Source organism: Prionailurus viverrinus, chromosome X (genome assembly GCF_022837055.1).
Source record: "Prionailurus viverrinus isolate Anna chromosome X, UM_Priviv_1.0, whole genome shotgun sequence".
Lineage (NCBI taxonomy): Eukaryota > Metazoa > Chordata > Mammalia > Carnivora > Felidae > Prionailurus > Prionailurus viverrinus.
Window position 1 is genome coordinate 64422559 of NC_062579.1, and position 20474 is coordinate 64443032.

At 39.5% G+C, this 20474-nt stretch overlaps 1 protein-coding gene and 1 non-coding gene across 2 annotated transcripts in view; one reads left to right on the top strand and one right to left on the bottom strand.

The window, feature by feature from the left end:
• DACH2 (dachshund family transcription factor 2) overlaps window positions 1-20474 on the top strand; it is an 813312-nt gene that overhangs the window by 55186 nt on the left and 737652 nt on the right. The gene's annotated exons all lie outside the window — the stretch shown is intronic.
• On the bottom strand, window positions 18832-18938 carry LOC125158076 (U6 spliceosomal RNA). Its single transcript, XR_007149184.1, has one exon. It is a non-coding gene; the product is annotated as a U6 spliceosomal RNA (small nuclear RNA).

The following is a 20474-nucleotide window of genomic DNA, read 5'->3' on the forward strand; positions in this document are numbered from 1 at the left end:
CCTGATGCGGAGCTCAAACCCACAAACCAACTGTGAGAGCATGACCTGAGCCAAAGTTGTACGTTGAACCGACTGAGCCACCTAGGCACCCCATTATTTTATTATTATTAATTATTAATTATTATTAGCTTTTTTAAGTATATGGGGAGTTAAGCACACGTGGAGCAAATTCAAGTTACTTCTTAAAAGTGTTTGCCTTGTCTTACCAAGACCTAATGGTGAATATGTGTCCATGACTTCTTTGGCTGAATGTCAGTATGCATTTCTTTCATTAAAATAAAAGTTCCAAGAAGGTAGGATTTTTGTTTGCCTTGTTCATTATTGTCTCCCCAGAACTTAGAACTGTTTCTGCCACAGACTAGATATACCAGAAGCCTTTGTTGAATCAAATTTCTTGTAGAAAGACATGTCTAAATTCATACATTTGTTGTTGTTAAGCAAGGATACTTTTCTGTAATGGAAGTCTCAAGAGGTTAAGATATGTGACATAAACATGATAGTTTTTGGTTATGTTGATGTTTGTAGGACTGCCACAAGTACTTCCCAGGACTGGACCAAGCAGTTTCTAAAGACCTGATCTCAGTAGTAGTTGGGTCTATTAGAAATAGAACGATTACTTCAGGTACTTATACATTAAATAAGCCTTTGTGGGCTGGCCTAGGGACATTATATTTTGAATGAGTTGTTTCAATTAACTTAAAATTTAGGAAAGGGGTAAATTGGAATACAAGGTATTATTTTGACATAATCAAAAAAACTGTTCACACCTTAGCAATGGTTAATTTACACTGAAATTTCAAGGCATCAAAGAAATACTTTTCAGATTGGATTTAAAGCAATATATGATAAGAGTACAGTTAGAATAATTTGCTGCCTAGCACAAGTCCAACAATATAATAAAAGAAGTAACTAAAAATGAGGAATAATTTATAATTTCTGAGGCACTTTTACATGCCTTATTTCATTGGATTCTTGAAATAATGCCTATTTTATAGCAAGGAAACCAAAGCTCACAGAAAATAGTGACTTATCCAGGGGTACGTGGCTGGTAATAGTTGTGTTCCACTTCTAAAAGTACATTTCTCCAAATGTATATACACACACACACACACACAAAATGAGTTTTGAGGGTTTTAAAGAATCCTCCTTCCCAAATGAGAGGAAAATCTATTTTCAAATGTCTACGAAATCTAAATCGGTTTCTTAATGGCAGCATTTACAATCTTTAGCCTGTAAAATGCTAATTTGTATTCTGTTTTCACATATCTAAGTGGAAAAGGCAATAGACAAAGTTTTCTAATTATTTCTGATCATAGAACATTTTTCTTTTCACAAAGCCTTTTCTGTGATTGGTGTCTCTCAGAATTTACTTCAGGAAATGCTATTTCAGGACCTTGTTCTCAGCTGTCAAAGTCAAAAAGCATTGTCATAGTAGTTCAAGGTGTAACAGCTAGAGTTATTTGACTTTTTTTTTGTTTGTATTTTTATTTATTTTTATTTATTTATTTATTTATTTATTTGGTATTTTTTTTATATGAAATTTATTGACAAATTGGTTTCCATACAACACCCAGTGCTCATCCCAAAAGGTGCCCTCCTCAATACCCATCACCCACCCTCCTCTCCCTCCCACCCCCCATCAACCCTCAGTTCTCAGTTTTTAACAGTCTCTTATGCTTTGGCTGTCTCCCACTCTAACCTCTTTTTTTTTTTCCTTCCCCTCCTCCATGGGTTTCTGTTGAGTTTCTCAGGATCCACATAAGAGTGAAACCATATGGTATCTGTCTTTCTCTGTATGGCTTATTTCACTTAGCATCACACTCTCCAGTTCCATCCACGTTGCTACAAAGGGCCATATTTCATTCTTTCTCACTGCCACGTAATATTCCATTGTGTATATAAACCACAATTTCTTTATCCATTATCAGTTGATGGACATTTAGGCTCTTTCCATAATTTGGCTATTGTTGAGAGTGCTGCTATGAACATTGGGGTACAAGTGGCCCTATGCATCAGTGCTCCTGTATCCCTTGGATAAATTCCTAGCAGTGCTATTGCTGGGTCATAGGGTAGGTCTATTTTTAATTTTCTGAGGAACCTCCACACTGCTTTCCAGAGTGGCTGCACCAATTTGCATTCCCACCAACAGTGCAAGAGGGTTCCCGTTTCTCCACATCCTCTCCAGCATCTATAGTCTCCTGATTTGTTCATTTTGGCCACTCTGACTGGCGTGAGGTGATACCTGAGTGTGGTTTTGATTTGTATTTCCCTGATAAGGAGCGACGCTGAACATCTTTTCATGTGCCTGTTGGCTATCTGGATGTCTTCTTGAGAGAAGTGTCTATTCATGTTTTCTGCCCATTTCTTCACTGGGTTATTTGTTTTTTGAGTGTGGAGTTTGGTGAGCTCTTTATAGATTTTAGATACTAGCCCTTTGTCCGATATGTCATTTGCAAATATCTTTTCCCATTCCGTTGGTTGCCTTTTAGTTTTGTTGGTTGTTTCCTTTGCTGTGCAGAAGCTTTTTATCTTCATAAGGTCCCAGTAATTCACTTTTTCTTTTAATTCCCTTGCCTTTGGGGATATGTCGAGTAAGAGATTGCTACGGCTGAGGTCAGAGAGGTCTTTTCCTGCTTTCTCCTCTAAGGTTTTGATGGTTTCCTGTCTCACATTTAGGTCCTTTATCCATTTTGAGTTTATTTTTGTGAATGGTGTGAGAAAGTGGTCTAGTTTCAACCTTCTGCATGTTGCTGTCCAGTTCTCCCAGCACCATTTGTTAAAGAGGCTGTCTTTTTTCCATTGGATGTTCTTTCCTGCTTTGTCAAAGATGAGTTGGCCATACATTTGTGGGTCTAGTTCTGGGGTTTCTATTCTATTCCATTGGTCTATGTGTCTGTTTTTGTGCCAATACCATGCTGTCTTGATGATCACAGCTTTGTAGTAGAGGCTAAAGTCTGGGATTGTGATGCCTCCTGCTTTGGTCTTCTTCTTCAAAATTCCTTTGGCTATTCGGGGCCTTTGTGATTCCATATGAATTTTAGGATTGCTTGTTCTAGTTTCGAGAAGAATGCTGCTGCACTTTTGATTGGGATTGCATTGAATGTGTAGATAGCTTTGGGTAGTATTGACATTTTGACAATATTTATTTTTCCAATCCATGAGCAGGGAATGTCTTTCCATTTCTTTAAATCTTCTTCAATTACCTTCATAAGCTTTCTATAGTTTTCAGCATACAGATCCTTTACATCTTTGGTTAGATTTATTCCTAGGTATTTTATGCTTCTTGGTGCAATTGTGAATGGGATCAGTTTCTTTATTTGTCTTTCTGTTGCTTCATTGTTAGTGTATAAGAATGCAACTGATTTCTGTACATTGATTTTGTATCCTTCAACTTTGCTGAATTCCTGTATCAGTTCTAGCAGACTTTTGGTGGAGTCTATCGGATTTTCCATGTATAATATCATGTCATCTGCAAAAAGCGAAAGCTTGACTTCATCTTTGCCAATTTTCATGCCTTTGATTTCCTTTTGTTGTCTGATTGCTGATGCTAGAACTTCCAGCACTATGTTAAACAACAGCGGTGAGAGTGGACATCACTGTCATGTTCCTGATCTCAGGGAAAAAGCTCTCAGTTTTTCCCCGTTGAGGATGATGTTAGCTGTGGTCTTTTCATAAATGGCTTTTATGATCTTTAAGTATGTTCCTTCTATCCCGACTTTCTCAAGGGTTTTTATTAAGAAAGGGTGCTGGATTTTGTCAAAGGCCTTTTCTGCATCGATTGACAGGATCATATGGTTCTTCTCTTTTTTTTTGTTAATGTGATGTATCACGTTGATTGATTTGCGAATGTTGAACCAGCCCTGCATCCCAGGAATGAATCCCACTTGATCATGGTGAATAATTCTTTTTATATGCCGTTGAATTCGATTTGCTAGTATCTTATTGAGAATTTTTGCATCCATATTCATCAGGGATATTGGCCTGTAGTTCTCTTTTTTTACTGGGTCTCTGTCTGGTTTAGGAATCAAAGTAATACTGGCTTCATAGAATGAGTCTGGAAGTTTTCCTTCCCTTTCTATTTCTTGGAATAGCTTGAGAAGGATAGGTATTATCTCTGCTTTAAATGTCTGGAAGAACTCCCCTGGGAAGCCATCTGGTCCTGGACTCTTATTTGTTGGGAGATTTTTGATAACCAATTCAATTTCTTCGCTGGTTATGGGTCTGTTAAAGATTTCCTTTTCCTCCTGATTGAGTTTTGGAAGAGTGGGGGTGTTTAGGAATTTGTCCATTTCTTCCAGGTTGTCCAATTTGTTGGCATATAATTTTTCATAGTATTCTCTGATAATTGTTTGTATCTCTGAGGGATTGGTTGTAATCATTCCATTTTCATTCATGATTTTATCTATTTGGGTCATCTCCCTTTTCTTTTTGAGAAGCCTGGCTAGAGGTTTGTCAATTTTGTTTATTTTTTCAAAAAACCAACTCTTGGTTTCGTTGATCTGCTCTACAGTTTGTGTAGATTCTATATTGTTTATTTCTGCTCTGATCTTTATGATTTCTCTTCTTCTGCTGGGTTTAGGCTGCCTTTGCTGTTCTGCTTCTATTTCCTTTAGGTGTGCTGTTAGATTTTGTATTTGGGATTTTTATTGTTTCTTGAGATAGGCCTGGATTGCAATGTATTTTCCTCTCAGGACTGCCTTTGCTGCGTCCCAAAGCGTTTGGATTGTTGTATTTTCATTTTCGTTTGTTTCCATATATTTTTAAATTTCTTCTCTAATTGCCTGGTTGACCCACTCATTCGTTAGTAGGGTGTTCTTTAATCTCCATGCTTTTGGAGGCTTTCCAGACTTTTTTTCTGTGGTTAATTTCAAGCTTCATAGCATTGTGGTCTGAAAGTATGCATGGTATAATTTCAATTCTTGTAAACTTATGAAGGGCTGTTTTGTGACCCAGTATATGATCTATCTTGGAGAATGTTCCATGTGCACTCGAGAAGAAAGTATATTCTGTTGCTTTGGGATGCAGAGTTCTAAATATATCTGTCAAGTCCATCTGATCCAATGTCTCATTCAGGGCCCTTGTGTCTTTATTGACCGTGTGTCTAGATGATCTATCCATTTCTGTAAGTGGGGTGTTAAAGTCCCCTGCAATTACCACATTCTTATCAATAAGGTTGCTTATGTTTGTGAGTAATTGTTTTATATATTTGGGGGCTCCGGTATTCGGCGCATAGACATTTATAATTGTTAGCTCTTCCTGATGGATAGACCCTGTAACTATTATATAATGTCTTTCTTCATCTCTTGTTCCAGCCTTTAATTTAAAGTCTAGTTTGTCTGATATAAGTATGGCTACTCCAGCTTTCTTTTGGCTTCCAGTCGCATGATAAATAGTTCTCCATCCCCTCACTCTCAATCTAAAGGTGTCCTCAGGTCTAAAATGAGTCTCTTGTAGACAGCAAATAGATGGGTCTTGTTTTTTTTATCCATTCTGATACCCTATGTCTTTTGGTTGGCGCACTTAATCCATTTATATTCAGTGTTATTATAGAAAGATACGGGTTTAGAGTCATTGTGATGTCTGTATGTTTTATGCTTGTAGTGATGCCTCTGGTACTTTGTCTCACAGGGTCCCCCTTAGGATCTCTTGTAGGGCTGGTTTAGTGGTGACAAATTCCTTCAGTTTTTTTTTTTGTTTGGGAAGACCTTTATCTCTCCTTCTATTCTAAACGACAGACTTGCTGGATCAAGGATTCTCGGCTGCATATTTTTTCTGTCTAGCACCCTGAAAATCTCGTGCCAATTCTTTCTGGCCTGCCAAGTTTCAAAAGAGAGATCAGTCACGAGTCTTATAAGTCTCCCTTTATATGTGAGGGCACGTTTACCCCTTGCTGCCTTCAGGATTTTCTCTTTATCCTTGTATTTTGCCAGTTTCACTATGATATGTCGTGCAGAAGATCGATTCAAGTTACGTCTGAAGGGAGTTCTCTGTGCCTCTTGGATTTCAATGCCTTTTTCCTTCCCCAGTTCAGGGACGTTCTCAGCTATTATTTCTTCAAGTACCCCTTCAGCACCTTTCCCTCTGTCTTCTTCCTCTGGGATACCAATTATGCGTATATTATTTCTTTTTAGTGTATCACTTAGTTCTCTAATTTTCCCCTCATACTCCTGGATTTTTTTATCTCTCTTTTTCTCAGCTTCCTCTTTTTCCATAACTTTATCTTCTAGTTCACCTATTCTCTCCTCTGCCTCTTCAATCCGAGCCGTGGTGGTTTCCATTTTGTTTTGCATTTCATTCAAAGTGTTTTTCAGCTCCTCGTGACTGTTCCTTAGGCCCTTGATCTCTGTATCAAGAGATTCTCTGCTGTCCTGTATACTGTTTTCAAGCCCAGCGATTAATTTTATGACTATTATTCTAAATTCACTTTCTGTTATATTATTTAAATCCTTTTTGATCAGCTCATTAGCTGTTGTTATTTCCTGGAGATTCTTCTGAGGGGAATTCTTCCACTTGGTCATTTTGGATAGTCCCTGGCATGGTTAGGACCTGCAGGGCACTTCCCCTGTGCTGTGGTGTATAACTGGATTGGTGGGCGGGGCCGCAGTCAGACCTGATATCTGCCCCCAGCCCACCGCTGGGGCCACAGTCAGACTGGTGTGTGCCTTCTCTTCCCCTCTCCTAGGGGTGGGATTCACTGTGGGGTTGCTTGGCCCATCTGGGCTACTTGCACACTGCCAGGCTTGTGATGCTGGGGATCTGGCGTATTAGCTGGGGTGGGTAGGCAAGGTGCACAGGGGCAGGAGGGGCAGGCTTAGCTCGCTTCTCCTTAGGTGATCCACTTCAGGAGGGGCCCTGTGGCAGCGGGAGTGAGTTAGATCTGCTGTGGAGGTTTGGCCCCGCATAAGCACAGAGCTGGGTGTTTGTGCGGAGCGAGCAAGTTCCCTGGCAGGGACTGGTTCCCTTTGGGATTTTGGCTGGGGGATGGGCGGGGGAGATGGCGCTGGCGAGCGCCTTTGTTCGCCGCCAAACTGAGCTCTGTGGTCCGGGGGCTCAGCAGCTCTCCCTCCCTTTGTCCTCCAGCCTTCCCGCTTTCTGAGCAGAGCTGCTAACTTATGTCCTCCCAGACACTAAGTCGCGCTTGCTGTCGGAACACAGTCCGCCCGGCCCCTCCACTTTGCAAGCCAGACTCGGGGGCTCTGCTTGGCTGGCGAGCCGCCCCTCCGCCCCGGCTCCCTCCCGCCAGTCCGTGGAGCGCGCACAGCCTCGCCGCCCTTCCTACCCTCTAATGTGGGCCTCTCGTCTGCGCTTGGCTCTGGCGACTCCGTTCTGCTAATCCTCTGGCGTTTTTCTGGGTTATTTAGGCAGGTGTAGGTGGAATCTAAGTGATCAGCAGGACGTGCGGTGAGCCCAGCGTCCTCCTACGCCGCCATCTTGCCAAAGTTCGAGTTATTTGACTTTTACTATAAGAATCTGAAGATAGAAGTTTTCAAGTTCCAAAAAAAGTCCTTAATGCAATGATTGTTTTTAAACAAAACCAAGAAGCTGAGGCAGGCATCTGGGGGGGGGGGGGTAGGAATTATATCCTGAGTGCTCCTCAAATTGTATTATGTAAATGACTACCTATTCCATATACCTGAAAGGAAGCCCTATGTAGTTGACCTTGATAAAGAAACAAGGCTTTTGCATGAGGATATGACACATATTGTAGTATATTTTTTTCTTTTCCTCTTTATTAATAAGAAAGGCAATTTATAAATGATTTATGCTTTTACTTATAATAAAAACAGAACTATATATTTCTAGCCCTTGGATACTTTAAATCAATCATTTGAAAATGATTTGAAGGTGGCTGGAATGATAGCCTTGGGGAATAGGGAATAAGTTTTCTTTTTGGAGACTATTTTATTTCATTCATTTTAACAACTCAATTCAATAAATGGGTTTGCTGAGTGAATGAAAAAAATCCATGAATGAATAAATGCCACCTGTGTATAATGTTCCATCTGAACAAGGAATTTTGAAGACAGCTAAGAGGTGGTTCTTTATCTTCAAAAGTTTTTAATGGAGTTATGAGCTCTTACCTGTTGCCTACTCCAGATAAATAGCTTTCATGCTTTACAAAGTGTTTTTACATTTATTCTGTCATTGAACCTTCATAAAACTCTGGTATGTAAAATCAGACTTTTCCCTCATTTTATAGGGAGGGAAAATGACTTGCCTGGGGTTCTATTGTAGAAAGATTAGTGTCAGCTGTCATCTATGTGTAGAAAGGCACATTCTAATCAATCCTTTGCTGGCAAGCTATTCCTGATGAACCATGCCTGTTTTATCAATCTGTTTAGTAAGGATTCCATATGAATTTGAACTCCTTGGTATAAAAAATTTAACTTGTTTTTAAGTTGTTTTCACTGGGACATGTTCCAAAAGGAAGAAACTACACTCGTTTTTTAAACCTTCTCTTAGTGTTTTGTTGGCACATGCTGAAGAATGCACTTCACTGAGAATCTTTGGGACCAGATGATGGTTGTGTCTGAGGTCTGTTTGGTACTTTCCCTCCTTGTATTGGCTGCCTACATTAACATTTTTGGTAAAGTACATACTGCATTTGTAAAATATAAAACGATTTGCACACTTGTCTTCTCAAAATACAAATATATGCATTCCACTTACCAGGAAGGCATCAGGAAAAACACCAGAAGCTAGAGAAGAGAAGACCCAATTCAAGTTATGGCTCCAGAATTTACAAACATGTAGCCATGACAAAGTCATTTAGCCTTGCTAAATCTCTTTCCTCACTTATAAAGTGACAGGGTTACTTTTCTTTGTCTATCTATAGATTGGTATTTACAAAACTACTGGGCAGACAATGTCTTTGTAGAGGATTTTGAACTTCTACCAGGAAAAGCATTATAAAAATGTAGCTTTTATTATCATCATGCAGCCATTATAGCTGGTACAATTGGTTTTGTTAAACATTGAAGATCAGGGTTCATGGATTATGGTGTCAATTTTGTCATAAACTTCCTATTTGACTGTGAACACCCAACTTCACACTTTTGTTCCTGAATTTACCTTCTGTAAAATACAGATAGTAATATTTAACTGCATCATACAGGATGTTATGAAACTTTCCTTTTTCAATATTCTCAAGTATAAAGAAACATAACAATTATTAGCACTACTTTATTCTGACTGGCATCTTTGTAGGACAGTCTTAGCATATATGAATAAATTAGAGAGGTAAAGTCTTCTTTCTAGTATATAGTTAAAATTTTTTGCATATATATTTCTCCTATATTCCCTCCTTATACTGTTATGGAACCAGGCTGGAATGCTGGTGGAAAAACCAAGCAGCACTTGGAGATCTTGGTGGATTGGAGATTTATTTAACACCACCGGGCTCAGAGGAGACCATTTCTCCAAAGATCTGAGTGCCGAATGCAAGTGGGAAGGGTAATTTATAGTTGTCAGCTTCCATATCTGTGGGGGTTTTCACGTGTGTGGCAAACAGGGCAAGAAGAACCCAGAAGAGGGGTCTCTAAGCTAGAGACTAGAGCTTGTTTTAGTCCCATCGGCCTTCTTACGGTGTAAAATTTTATTCGTTTTCTCAACATTCTCTCCTTTTATGCTTTTTAAAAAATCTTTTATTAGGCATTACTTTTTAGCTCTAGGGGTTGGTACCCTCGGAGGGCTAGGATATGTGCTGCAGTTTGGCGAGCAGCAGTGTTTTCAATAAAACATACCAGGGTATTTAGTATATAGGGGCCAATGGTCACAAGTAAAATTATGGAAAGGAGGGGCCCTGCCAGGGATAGGAGCCAGAATGCCCAGTCTGTGAGATCCCATTCTCTCCATTAACTGATATTTTCCTGTTGTCTACGTTGAACTCTTTCCTTGAGTTACTTAACCTTAGTCCTGACTATTCCTGATTTGTTTGTAAAATAGCAACATTCATCCTCCAGAAAGATACAAGTCCCTCCTTTTTTTGAAGTGAGGAGGTCGAGGGCTCACCTATTTTGGAGGGACACTGCTTCCAGGGAGTTTATTTGGCTTCGTAAGGTTAACAGGGAGTCTGCCATATGTTCCATGTCCAGTTTGTTGGTGCAGTCTCTATTAGCCCAACAGCAAGAAGCAAGATCAGGGCTATGACACCAGTAAGGGGCAAAGGCTGGCAGAGTTGCATCCAAACCCCTGGGCTTGGTCCATATGTTGATTCCTCAAGCTTCTGCTGTGAGCAGGCCAGCCAGCTTCTGGGGTGTGGCTGGAGCAGGGCAGGAGATGTCAGGGGCCAGTGTCTTTTTGAGGGTCAGTTTAAGCAGGTTGACTGGATCTGGATCACTTTGCCAGGTTGAGGGTTCCTCTGAGTTGGCCTTCTTAACTCTGGAGTGATGGACCCACAGAGTAATACCTGAAACTGAATCCTCTATTTGGTGGTATATCTGTAAAGTCCACCTCCAAGTTTTCGAAAGGGGTAGGTTTCTGGTAACTGTCAGATCAGGTTTAGGGAAGATATGGTTTGCATATTTAGAGATCCATCCTGTTTCCAGTTGTTTAAATAATCTTATGCCCATGAGGTCTTATTATTATCCCACAGAATAATAAGCACAGATGATTATCAATACATGAAATACTGTGACAATTTTTCTGAAGTTTACTTCAAGTTGTCTAGTTTAGGCAAACAACAAACATTTAAAGGCGATCATAACTAGAATTTAACATCCATAATGGTGCATTGTTGAAACATAGTTTTTCTCTCTAAACCCCACCCCCCCTTTCCTGAGATAGCCAAATTGAGACCAATGCATTTGTAGAACAAGTCCAGTCTTAACAAACCTGGCCTAATTATTTACATAAGCTCAGCAAGAATAGCGATTGATTGGGGCACCTGGGTGGCTCAGTCAGTTGGGCGGTTGGGCAGTTAGGCAGTTGGGCAGTTGGGCGGTTGGGCATCTGACTTCAGCTCAGGTCATGATCTCACAGCTTGTGAGTTCCAGCCCTGCATTGGGCTCTGTGCTGACAACCCAGAGCCTGGATCCTGCTTTAGATTCTGTTTCTCCCTCTCTCTCTGCCCCTCTCCCGCTCATGCTCTGTCTCTCTCCTTCAGAAATAAACATTAAAAAAAAATTAAAAAAAGAATAGAGATTGATCATGTGGATTATTTATTTATTTATTTATTCGGTGAGCTTTTATTTTATTTTTTTAATATGAAATTTATTGTCATATTGGTTTCTAAAGAACACCCAGTCTCATCCCAACAGGTGCTCACCTCAATGCCCATCACCCACTTCCCCTCCCTCCCACCCCCCATCAACCCTCAGTTTATTCTCAGTTTTTAAGAGTCCATGAAGATCTTTCAAAGTCTGCTTTGCTGGAACCTTTTATAAGGAATCTCTGGGTTGAACTTTTAGTAGCCTCTCCAGGCCAGAAGCCAAGCCAAATACTTGCCATCAGACAGGCCTGCAATACCTGTAGAATAGGGCGAATTCCCCTTCATGAGGTCACCAAGATATCCTGAGGTTCCTGTACCTGCCAGGAAGTGACCTTCTTTACTCACCTGGTGAGGCTGCTGGGAACTCTGTAAGCAAGGTATCAGGCCAACATTTCCAATGGGCTTTATGGTTCCATGTTTCATAAAGTCAATCTTAGTTCCTTAAAGCTGTCTGGTCATATCTGAGTTTATGAATGCCACTCTCAAATGTGACATTCCAGTCAAAGCCTTGGTAAAACCAATATTTGAATGGTGACCTGTAACAAGATGAACAGATTCTTATTGAACTTATGCAAACAATTGTAATTGCCATGAAGGAAAGAATACTCACTGAGAGTTTTTGAATTTCAGGGGAGTTATGTAGAGAGAAAAGATAAATGCTTCAGTTTATGTTAAACTGAACATAACATAATGTTATGTTATGACAATTCTGTATATCATAGATATCTTAAGAGAAAGTTTCCTTAATCTGGAAGAGCAAACATTATAGAACCAGCAATATTTTCAACAAGAATCACAAAACTATAATGTTCCTCAGTTTATTTAATCCCATGTTCCTAATTCTTGTTCAATTTGAATGCAGCTTTTTAGTTCTGGAAATTCTTACCCATTTTAGTATTAATCTTAAAGATGTCGAATACCTGCATTTGTCCCCAAAGTCCTTTTATAAATCTCCTTGAAGAAGAAACACGTTTTGTGAGAGAATAAGAACGATATAAATGATAAAATCTCAGAAATAGACATTGTTAAAGATCTGATGAGAGTTCATTATGATGCAATTGACAAAGAAATTCGGTTATTTCTGTGACACATAACACTTCAAGTAATCAGAATATTAAGTGATGACCTTATACCAAAACATTAAAACTTTAGGAATTGCATATATATTTGGGCAGTTACAGGATTTACCTGTGCAATACAACCTAAGGTTTACCATTGTATGACAGTGCCTTTCCAAGTAACTTAGCATCCCAAATAAAAAGGCCTAATTGGTCAAAAAGACTTCATTTACCATTTATATCCTGGGAAGTTTGTTAAAACCTTAGGAAGTTGTAAGTACATCCTAAATAGGATTACAGATCATTACGAATCTTAAAACTTTATTTATTCAACCAAGGTGGCAATAAAAGATCCTATAGGTGAATATATAGCATTATATAGTTGTTATCAAAACCTAGCTTTAACATTGAGAAATTTTAAATAGTAATCAAAGACCTGATAAAGATGAAACCTAAAACTTTGGTTTTCCTGGAAGACAAACCTTTGTTTGCATTGTCTTATCAAGAGCAGATCAACAATGCAAGAACACTTTGACATTTGAGCAGAGAGAAAAGCAGAATTTCAACCTTATACCAGTGTACTTTTAAAATTCCATTAATCTCAACCTTAGTCCATCCTGAGCACACATAAAATTCCTTTCCAAAGATTTCTCTTCATGAACCTTCTACAACTTTCCTTTGCCTTCAAACTTTGTCCCAAAGCCATTTCTCTCCAAATAACCAGTCTCATTTAAGATAAAATTACTTTCTTCTACCCTCAACAAAAATGTATTTCCATTCCTTATATCTTTCTTACATACCTCCTACTTTCCTACATACAGGGTTGCTTTCCTTATTTCTATCAGTCTTAAGTACACTTAGCAGAATTTCAACTCTTAGGAAACCTTAGTCTCCAATTGAGGAGTTAGTAACCAACTGAGAGGTGTTTACACCAGAATTTTTTTAGATGGTAAATTCATGAACCAGTTAAGTACAAAGCATGTTTTCCAATAGGTCCAAATAGCCTTAATTTCTCTGCAATAAGAAGTTAAAAACACAAACCTGTGTTCAGTAATCAAAGCTTTAGCAATTCATTCTATTTGGAAAAGACCTAGATATCCAAGGGGGTGCACTTGACTCCTTGACCTTGAGGATGGGAGGAGGAGCCAATGGTGCCTGAGGCACTGAGGAGGGTATAGGAACCAATTATGCAGACCACACCCAAGTTGGTGCAGAAACAGCAGGGGGAGGGGAAGGCAGAAGAGGCAAGGTGCCAGTAGAAGGCAGAGAAGGAAAACCTAATTCAAAACCTTTACTCAGACAGAGGAGCAGACACCATGTTGTTTTTCCACCAAAGTGGAAATATGGAGTCCACATCAGGCCAGAGAAGACCGGGAATTTCCCTGAAACAAATGGAGTTTCAGCAACTGCTTGGGAACATTCCTTAAAGTCCCCATCCCGAGGTAGACTAATCACAGTTGGCTCCAATTACAGCTGTTAACCTGGGAAATGAGGGGGAATCCCTCACATCTATTAGGCAGAAGAACAGGGAGAGAGAGTCAGTGTCTCCTTCAGGCTGATTCTATATCGGCCAGACCAATAAGGTCCCCTTCTCGAGGTTCCTCCTCCTGGTATCGGCTGGGTTTCTGGGACTTTCCCTGGTTGGGACATTTATTATTTTAATGTCCTTTTTCCTTGCAGTAGGCTCACTGACCCCTTGCTAAGGAGGTTCTGGGCCTCCCCCCTTTTGTTGTGGTTCTTTTGTGCCTCTGGAGCAAACAGTGTGTAAGCCTCACATAGTCTCTTATAATAATCCCTGGGGGAATCTCCTTGCTGCTGGGAATATTTATGGGCTTCTCAGCCCCTGTTCTGATACCCTGGAGGAGAGCCTCTTGGTACTGGCAGATGTTGACCGGCATCTGGAGAGCTCCTGCACCTGGCCAAGGGTGCAATCTGGCTGCTGGTTCTTGTGGGGGGGGGGGGTTCTCTGGTCCGGTCTAGGAGAGGAGACAATGGCGGCAGTGGTGGAGAGACAGATGGGGGGAGGAGTTTCAAGCTCAGGGTCAGGGAGGAGGGAGCCCAGTGAGTCATAAGGTGGCAGAAAGACAGGATCTTCCTGCCAGTGTCCTGCAAACACTAGGGGAGAGGTGGGTTGCTCCTTTGGCTCCCTGGGTGAGTCTCCAGATAAAGCAGCTAAAACCTTTGCCTGGCTCTGCTTGCTATGGATGAATCACACCCAAGGCGGATGATTTTGGGCAATTTCAAGCCAGAGGTCGATGTATGGAAATTGATCAGGGTGACCTTGGTCTCTGGAGACAACATGCCAGATGCAGTGGACCATTGGGACATCTAAGGTTCCCTCAGAGGGCCCTCCTAAACCAAAAGTGGGCCATTCTAACTCACATAGGGTCCTTAATGTGCTGGGGGTTATCTTAATTCCATAGTCTCCCAAAAAACCCTTCTTTGGTCTGTCCCAACCCCATAATATTCCCGTGAGGCAGAGTCGCATAGACAGAGGGATAGGGGTGCCCCCTCTAATGAGGAGATGAGTCAGATGCCTGTCTGGCTGTGTCCTGAAGGAACTTAGGTGATGCTTAGCTGTAGCGGTCTCAGCTTTGTGACTTATGATCAGAAACTATTCCAATGCCGCCATACGCTGTGTGGCATTCACCACGGAATCGCAGATGGGCTCACTCAGACTCCATGGACTTTTGGGGACCTTAAGGGTGCCTGCCTGTGGAGCCACAGAATTGAACTCGGCAGGCAAGCTAGACCGAGTTGCACACTCATACTCACATACACACCAGAGGTTATTACATTCCCTCTCATAGAATTCCTACCTGTGAGACTTCTGAGGTCTCCAGGGAGTGATCAGGTTCCCCTTCCACTCTTGTGAGTGGGCCTGACTAGATTGGGCCCCAGCCTTGCCGGTTCTGACGTCGGGTCCAGGTCCTCACCTGCCAAGTCTCCTCGAGTCCGGCGGGAACGGCAGAGCTGGGCTGGCCTGAGGCAACCCAGTGGGAGACTGCTGAAATTCAGGCAGGGCGCACCTTCTCCCTTGCGATTCCTCCTTCTGTCACCGCCTCGCCATTCTTCCAAACCGGTGGCAACATATGGGTCAGCGTGGTTGGGTTTCCCCGTCAGGGAACCAAATATATTATGGAACCAGGCTGAAATGCTGGCGGAAAAACCAAGTGGCACTCCGAGATCTTGGTGGATTGGAGATTTATTTAACACCAGTGGGCTCAGAGGAGACTGTTTCTCCAAAGATCTGAGTGCAGAATGCAAGTGGGAAGGGTAATTTATAGTTGTCAGCTTCCATATCTGTGGGGTTTTGGCTCGTGCAGCAAACAGGGCAAGGAGAACCCAGAAGAGGGGTCTCTAAGCTAGAGACCAGAGCTTGTTTTAGTCCCATTGGCCATCTTATGATGTAAAATTTTATTCATTTTCCCAAAACAACTAATATTTACTGAACTCCACCTGTGTGCCAGGAATTGAATTTAGTGCTGAGAGTTCAAAAGTGGCACTTCCCTGTACCTGCTTTAGGAGGTTTAGAAGTAGAGATCATAAGTTTCTTCAGCTGAGTCCTGCTGCTGCTTCAGGTACAGTGCAAGAAAGCAGCATGCTGACAGGGCCCAACAAAGCATGACAGTTGAAACTATTAATGATCATGTCTACTATTTCACAGGAATGAGGCTTGAGGTGCTTACTGGGTCTTAGTTTCTACTATTCATCCATTACCTAGCTATGTGACTTTGGGCACATCAGCTCCACTCCTTGGCATCTCAGTTTTCTCATCTGCAGTCTTTAAGACATCATTTATTTTAGGGTTTCTGTCTTTCAGCTACCGGCAAGACAACAGTTTATAAAGACAAGGGAGTTTGTTTCTTATGATTAGCTTCATTAGCCAATCAAGATTAGAAAAGAATGTCTGGAATGAATGGTCCCTTATGGACCTTTGAATGAATAACACCTTTCATGGTGTGTGTAAAGGGAAATGATGAGTTTGTTGATCCAATGTAGCCCACTATAAATACAAACTCTCAAGCCAAGTTTGTTGTTTTCTTGGATTACATTTCCTTAATTTACAGGATCAATCAAAATTGGAGTTTACCTTGAGGTTAATGATATGTACAGTGTTAAGTGAAGGCAGAAATGAAATATTTTATTTTTCAGAGGGCTTTATGTGATTTACTCTATCTTTGTAGTAGGCAGATTTGTCTTGCTCAGAATATCCTTATTGTTTGTACTCCTTGGAGTCCTAAGAAAAATCATGCATAATTTCAATTTCAGTGCAGATAACACAAGCTTCCTAAAAGTTTCAACTTAGAATTTGTGTTTCTTTCCCCCTGCTTGACTTGAGTGGCAGGAGGCTTAAGGGGGTAGGGCCATGTCTCCTTCCACTTGTGTATCATGGCCCAGCAACTTGATGCTTTACGCATTATTTAAAAATCCAATGTATTCAAACTTTGGCTTCTGAGAGCAGTAGAATCCATACGAACAAATAATAGAGTGATAAATACAGAATTTTCATTAAGGAAAAGACTATATTGTGTCCTTTTAAATCAATATTCAGAAGTTAATCTCAGCATTCACAACCTACTATGTGCTTTAGCTTTGTGCTCATGAAGAAAAGAAAGGAACAAAAAAGTTGATAGTTCTTCTTTCAAATATTATTGTGGCATAAAGAAATAAGTTTAATATATGCCAACAGTGAGCTCCACTAACATTGTGATATTAATTTAATGCTAGTCTCATTAATTTAATACAAGTCTCTTTGAGCCCTGCATAATTGCTGCCAAGAAAGATAGTGCAACTCAGTGAAGAACAGTTTGTGCAGAGCCACCCCAAATTTGTCTGGTTTACTAGAGTAACACAACTGTTAAATTTTCTAGTTTTATTTTTCTTCACAGTATTGGTTCACTCATGAAGATAAAAAAAATGAGGGGATCTTTAAAAATACCAATGCATGATTACCATCTAGATTTTCCTTGAATTGCTTGTTACTTCATGTTCACAAAAGCTATTTTATATTAAAATGCATGAACTTTTGCATTTAGAATGTGTCCAATTTTTCTCAGTTGTGGTTATATCCTTTTAAGAATGATAATTTTAAAACCTTCTTTTAACCTTGTGATACTTTAATTAAAAAAAAAACTTAAAAAGCAAAGGAATGAATTAGTAGTAGCTTTATTGTTAGTCTATGGATTTTGACTCTGCAAACTTCTGTTCAGGATTCCTTTGATAGAGAATTAATTTAAAAGAAAATAAAAGAAAGACAAGAAACGCTGACATCAACTCAAAAGTTTTTTGCTGACCTTTAGTTGACAAAGCTCTAAATGGCTACTAGTCTTCCACCTGCAATCAAGTGTAATAAACCTTTGCAGCAGAAGTCAAATTCTAGGAGAAAAAAGTTGGAAGCACACACTTACACCATAAAACCTTATTTATTGCAACCATCAGTCTTCTAAGATATGCTCCACAATGGGATTTGGTAAAGCCATTACAAGGTGCCGTATGAGTTCCATTTGCCTACAGTAAATAGAATGTCAGAAATGTCAGGGGGAAATAAATATCGGGCTGGTTAAAAGGGAGCAGAGATGGCTCAAAGCATCATTGAGAGGACTGATTTATCTGGCATGCTGTAATGACTGCAGATGTGGATCTGTTATTCTAGATGAGCAATGAATTTGATGAGCTGATAACATAGGGCCAGAGAGCCTGGCTTTAATTACTGATGAGGAATTTATTTGTGAAGCACTCTGATTTACGGAGGGTTTGTTCTGTTATTGACAGGTGACCTTGGGGCTTTTCTCTTCTGATGAATCCCCAAAAAGGAGCTTTTAAAAGAAATAATCAAACGAAAAGTATTTTATCTGTGCTTAGAACACAATGAAGTCATTTGAGATACATTGTTGGGGTGGAAGCTACATTCTTGCTACACACAAAAAGTTTGCTGTTGTGGTTATTTGCTGCTTATAAATTACTGCTGATTTTTACTCAAGTATATTTTTATGTTTTTCCTCTAAAGTAAGCCTTAATTCTGAGACTAGTTGTTGGTATTTATTAGTGTGCTTCTGTCAAGTCAGTTTGAAAAGAAGTTAACTAATTTTCTTTTGCAAACCTTATATCTTATTGTATTTCTTTCTTGTTTTACTTTTACTTCTGAAGAGCTGGCGGGCATTGGCACTGCAATTTTTTGTGTGAGTATTGTAATGTTTTCTGCAAAAAGTATTATACAGTCTACAATGAAAATCTTAGCATAAATAGACTGAGGCTTTTATATTTGCATTTGTTTGCATGTATAGAACAATAACTAATTAAACTACTTTATACTATTATATTATACTATTATAATAATACTATTATATTTTATTTATACTGGATTTTATTAACTAATATCTGCCTTCTGTATTTCAGATGAGGGGATTTTATCATTAAGGACAAATGTGACTTATTTATTTATTTATATGAAATTTATTGTCAAATTGGTTTCCATACAACACCCAGTGCTCATCCCAACAGGTACCCTCCTCAAGGCCCATCACCCACTTTCCCCTCCCCCCACCTCCTATCAACCCTCAGAAAAATATGGAACGCTTCATGAATTTGCGTGTCATCCTAGTGCAGGGGCCATGCTAATCTTCTCTGTATCATTCCAATTTTAGTATATGTAATGCTGAAGCGAGCACAAATTTGACTATTTTAGAATAAATTTAGCACCCTAAATTGTGTTACTATAATGTAGAACTAATGTATATATATTCCTAAAACTAAGATTTTATTTGATTTATCAAACCAGGTCGACTTGAAATTTTTTTAAATTGGAGGTTAATAAAGATTAAATAATAATTAAAGCAGGCTTTACCCGTTTTTTCCCCCTGTTTTGTGGTTTTATATTTTTAGGTGGGAAACCTTTTTTTTTTTCCTTTTGCTTTTTTTCTATTGTGGATTTACCATTATAAACTATAGACTTATTTTTTTAATTTTTTTAATGTTTATTTATTCTTGAGAGAGAGACAGAGACAGAGACTGAGTGTGAGTGGGGGAGGGCCAGAGAGAGAAGGAGACACAGAATCTGAAGCAGGCTCCAGGCTCTGAGCTGTTAGCACAGAGCCCGACACGGGGCTTGAACTCACAAGCTGTGAGATCATGACCTGAGCTGAAGTCGGACGCCCAACTGACTGAGCCACCCAGGTGCCCCTGTATATAGACTTCTATATTTTCCCCTCAAGTAGAAGATTCACTTCTCATCTTATTCATTTTAGATAGGTTAAGTTCCACCAAACAAATGTCAAGTGTATGTTTTCAGGCAATGGGTAAATGCTCTCATGGTAGTACGATCTGTATTTTGGGAAGCTTAAGCACACTAAAAGGTCAAATGGCTAAAATCACAGTTTTCTTACCACAGAATTTTACCATGAGGCACAAGAGTCAGTTCCTACTTCAAAGTATGTGACTTACTTCCATAGAACAAAATTTATTTATATGCGTTTACACACTCTCTTTATATTCTTTCAGTGTAATCTCCTGACAGCATTTTATTAGTCTCCAAGGCCAATTTCTAAAGAAAATAGAAGTAAATGGAATAAATTCCATTTGCTATGGTGAGACTGAGGAACCAAAATTAAATACTTTAAAGAAGTTGATTCAGAAAAAGAATGAGCATAATTAACAGGCTACTGCTCAACAAAGAAATAAAGGTAGATTAGTCACTGAAGTATATCTACGTCTACAATGTGTTATTTAATCAACACATCAGAATTTATGCATCCAAACTAGTTATTTAGATATAAACTTTTCCAAATAATACTGCTTTTGCTCATAACATTTTTGAATCACGCTTTATGGAATTATATGCTAATCATATGTTTTGTTTTTATAAATGTAATCAGTAATAGTCATTATCCTTTAGGATGAATTATTTTTCATTATAACCTCATAAATTTTACATATTAGTGGAAAACTGAAAAACTCAGGTGATCTTTTTCCAGTCTTATTTTCCTTGACCTTTCTGCAGCTTTTGAAAAGATTGAAAACCTTTCTTCTTGCCTTCTGTAACAATATAATTTTCTGGTTTTCTTAGGTCTCTTTGATCACTCTTCATCACTGTTACCTCCATAGCTAAAGAATAAAAAATTCTATTGTTGGCTCTGTTTTTCTACCTCTATATTTACTTCCTTAAAGAGATCATGACTTAAAACTATTACCTCTTCAAAAATGATTCT